This window comes from Triticum dicoccoides, chromosome 5B (assembly GCF_002162155.2).
Source record: "Triticum dicoccoides isolate Atlit2015 ecotype Zavitan chromosome 5B, WEW_v2.0, whole genome shotgun sequence".
In the NCBI taxonomy this organism is placed as follows: Eukaryota; Viridiplantae; Streptophyta; class Magnoliopsida; order Poales; family Poaceae; genus Triticum; species Triticum dicoccoides.
The window spans coordinates 455,552,208-455,557,046 of record NC_041389.1 but is presented as its reverse complement, the minus strand read 5'-3'; positions in this window follow the sequence as shown (position 1 = coordinate 455,557,046).

Sequence of the window (4,839 nt, the reverse complement as noted above, 5' to 3'; positions counted from 1 at the left end):
TACTCTTATCTACTTACATGCCTCAAGTCAAGTCTAGTAACAAGAACAAGAAAGATCCTTCCTCTAGTAGTAACAATAATAATGCCAAATCCAATATTGTTGCTTCTAGTAATTCTCTTGATTCCACTAATGATTCTCTTAGCCAAGTTGCACTTGAGCAAGAAAATAGCTTATTGAAGGGAATTATAGAGAAAGGTGTATACAAGAGCCTTGCCGGAAGTAAGCAATTCGAGGAAATTGTACGCAAGCAAGGAAGGCACCGGAAGAATCAAGGTGTTGGTTTTGAACGAAAGTTCAATGCCAATGGAGTTGAGTGGGAAGAAGATCAATACCCCAAGACGAAGTTTGTTCCTCAACAAGAGAAGTGTGATCCTACTTCCTTCAAGGGAACACAAGCACAAGATGATCTTCCACCACAAGACCACAAGAACAAAGGCAAGGACAAGCTTCAAGAGGAGATTGATGCATTTCAAGAAGCACCTAAGGCCTTGGTCAAGTGGGTTCCCAAGACTACATCAAGTTCTACTTCATCAAGTACAACTACAACTCCAAGGATTCCCATCAAGATGATGTGGATCCCGAAGAAGAAGAACTAGAGAGTTCTTGAGGGTGACTCCGCCAACATTCTTCACTCATATCATTATGGCAAGGACAAGTGCAATCAACTTTTATATCTTGCACTAGTTCAAGGAGTCACAAACCCTCATGTTGGTAAGGCAAGGGACAAGGTAACCTAATTATTTCATGGACATCATCTTGTGTGTGCATCACTCTATGTCTATGGATATTCTTGTTTGTTCCTTGTGGGACTAACCCATGTAGGTATTGAAAGTGCAACTCACTCCAAAGGATTGCTCCAAATGATCTACATCAACACTGAGCATCCACATCTTCAACACCTATATGAAGTCATCATCGACAAAACCCAAGGTTAGTTCATCCCTCTAAGGGGGGATCTCACATCTAGGGGGAGTTTAACTCTAAGAATTGAGTCAAAGCAACTCTAATGATGTGAACACATCAATGCATTATGTAAAAGTGGTAACGCCACTTGATCTTAAACGATGAGTATGACCTATGATCAAATGTTCTCATTTGACTCCTAAGTCAATATACTCATATATAGATGACCTAGTCATCGCCAATTGTTTGATAGATGCTAGAATTGGTTGTGCATGCTTTGCCACATATTTCATTTGCCATTTTATTGTGTGAGCATGTTGGATGCATATTTTACTCATTCGAGGACATCCACTTGTTGCTTTGATTGATTGGCTTCTTTTTCTTTGGCCAAGTGGATGGACAAGAATGCCTAAGAACCTTCTCTAGCTATCTATGCTTTTCTCGTCTCAAACTCTATTCATGCTACATCACAAAATTTGATCAAGTCAGATTCAAACCACTCTGTGTGAGGAGCACTCGGAGTCCCCGATTCGTCATAGACTTAAAACTTCCAAAACTTCTTTGTAATTCTCGGTCTGACCGATTCCTCCATTTCGGTCCTACCGAGATCACTAAGTCGATCTAGGTTTTCAATCTCGGTGTGATGTCTACTACACAACCTTCTTCTTGTAGACGTTGTTGGGCTTGCAAGTGCACAGGTTTGTAGGACAATAGCAAATTTCCCTCAAGTGGATGACCTAAGGTTTATCAATCCGTAGGAGGCATAGGATGAAGATGGTCTCTCTCAAGCAACCCTGCAACCAAATAACAAAGAGTCTCTTGTGTCCCCAACACACCCAATACAATGATAAATTGTATAGGTGCACTAGTTCGGCGAAGAGATGGTGATACAAGTGCAAAATAGATAGTAGATATAGGTTTTTGTAATCTGAAAAAAACAGCAAGGTAACTAATGATAAAAGTGAGCGTAAACGGTATTGCAATGATAGGAAACAACGGTATTGCAAGTTCTCTCAACAATAATAACATAGATAGATCATATAACAAGCCCTCAACATGCAACAAAGAGTCACTCCAAAGCCACTAATAGCGGAGAACAAACATAGAGATTATGGTAGGGTATGAAACCACCTCAAAGTTATTCTTTCGGATCGATCTATAAAAGAGTTCATACTAGAATAACATCTTAAGATACAAATCAACCAAAACCCTAATGTCACCTAGATTCTCCATTGTCACCTCAAGTATCTGTGGGCATGATTATATGATATGCATCACACAATCTCAGATTCATCCAACCAACACAAAGTACTTCAAAGAGTGCCCTAAAGTTTCTATCGGAGAGTCAAGAATGTGTGCCAACCCCTATGCATAGGTTCCCAATGTCACGAAACCCGCAAGTTGATCACCAAAACATACATCAAGTGGCACATGATATCCCATTGTCACCACAGATAATCACGGCAAGTTATACATCAAGTGTTCATAAAAGACTCAATCCGATAAGATAACTTCAAAGGGGAAACTCAATTCATCACAAGAGAGTAGAGGGGGAGAAACATCACAAGATCCAACTACAATAACAAAGCTCGGGATACATCAAGATCGTGCCATGGAGGAACACGAGAGAGAGCAAGAGAGAGAGAGAGAGAGAGAGAGAGAGAGAGAGAGAGATGAAACACATAGCTACTGGTACATACCCTCAGCCCCGAGGGTGAACTACTCCCTCCTCGTCATGGATAGCGCCGGGATGATGAAGATGGCTACTTCAAGGGGCTACAGGGGACTAGCAAGGATGGTTGGCAAGGCAAAAGCAATTAGCTTAGCATCAGAAGTTGAAGCCAAGGAGACAAGTTCACGTGAAGCGAAGGCTAGTACTTGGGCATCGCGTGGAAATCTTGTTAATTCTTTTTTCACAGAGTCAGCCGTACAAAGAACTATGGCGCCAACGGGTACCAAGTTTGAGGTGGAGAAGTTCGACGGAACTGGAAATCTTGGGTTGTGGCAGACATGGGTGAAAATTTGTTGGCACAAGAGGGATGCTTGAGGGTGTTGCGAGAAGTCATGTCACCTGAGATGGAATTATGTGATGGACAGAAATTCGCGGAAGACGATTTGGGAGCCTTGAGCGTGTCGTGCAGTCGAACAAGTTTGGCTTGGTCGGACTAGACAGTCTGACCGATCGACGTAAGTCGGTCGGTACAGAAGACGGTGGTGGGATCAGCAACGACGACGTAGGAGCGTGATGCTGATGGTGACCGACTTCTGGGCGTGGAAACACGTGGCACAAGCCTGAGGCTTGTGTGGCTTCGACAAGACTATGGTGCGGGGTTGATTCAAGGTGGTGTGCACACGGAGCTTGAAGTCGACGGGGCGCGAGGGTGGACTGATCTTCTACCATGGAGTCATGTTGAAGGTGGAGCTGGATTGAGGGGCTACGATGTAAGGATCCAGGGAATCGAAGCCTATTCAGCAAGGGGGGAAAGCGAGTGACATGCAGTTTGGACTGGAGCCCAGTGGTCTGATGGAAGCGTGAAACTCGTCATCGTTCGGTGATGATCGGTGGTACTCTGCAGTGGGGGTTGAGTGGTGTGGGTTCGTGACCCTTGAGACTCGACCGGGACAGCGGAGGCTCGATGCGGTAATAGCGGCGAGGCGTGCGGCATGCACGGGACATGGAGACGGGCCAGGGCTCTGGTGGTCATACATGTGGTGAGACAACTGCGAATTTGACTCGGTATGACTACAAACAATGATGAAATTCCTTCAAGTTTCAGACAGACGGTCAAGAAAGGAGCGGTGTGTTGAGTTCAGGTAACTCTTATGTGTGACACCCAATATGTGAGTTGTTCACTTTCACGCAGGTCAATGATCGGTGTGTGATGGCGTTGACGGATACTCCGGAAGTTGGCAGCACAAAGTAGAGTAACGAGGAACTTAATTTTTCTCGAGCGTTGACTGTGGTCAAGAAAAGAAGGGACTCCAAGTTGCAGGTGGAGTCATATGGAGTCTTTGGAGTAGCAGCGGTACTCATGGGATAAACTCAAGTCCAATGTACATGGAAGTTTGACACATTGACGAATTCAAGGTGGTGGAGAATATTCGCCAAGGTGGACTTTGTTGGAGTTGTGTCGAATATTGTGTACAAGGTAGGTTATAGTTGGACTTGTAGTTGTATTGTGTTTACATAGGAGTTGTATCGTGTTCTAATAGGACACTTGTATCCTAGGCCTCTCATATATAGCGGGGGTAGACACACGATGTAACCTATGCCAAAATAATAGCACCGGAACGCAGTGGAAGCCGGCGGCATGTGCCGGTGTCCAGGGCGACCGGGTGCGGTATTGTGACGGTGTCACGGGGAGGAGCGCCCGTAGTCATGCCCCGTGGATGTAGCCATATCGATGAACCTCGTTAACAAATCTCGGTGTCGTCATTGTGCTGTGATTGCTTGTTCCTCGGTGGATCAATCGTGTACCTCGGATTAATTCTAACAGTGGTGTTCACTCTCTGGTCCAAGTTCGTGAGGATGGTGGTGCTCACTCTCCAGTTCAAGTTTGTGAAGATGGTGGTGCTAACTCTCTGGGCAATATGGATGATGGTGATGGAGGTGCTAGGGGCAGTGTTGGTGGCGATGTTCTTAGCAACAATGAGGATGTTGCTTGATTGCTCTATGTCATTTGAGCATCTTTTGTCTTGTTCTACCGTGCATTTATGAGGCTAAACTTGATACCTCGTATGTTGTGCATGATTTTGAATGTGATGAACTAGTATGATGATCAACCAGTGATGTATATATATGATGATGAACTAGTTATTATACACTAGTGATGATGAACTTGTCAATATTTGCCTATGATTGTATTTGTGGGACCGCGAGCCCTTCGGCGCGAAACAGATCCCCCAAACGCGTCCCTTGCGGGATGGGTTTACGGG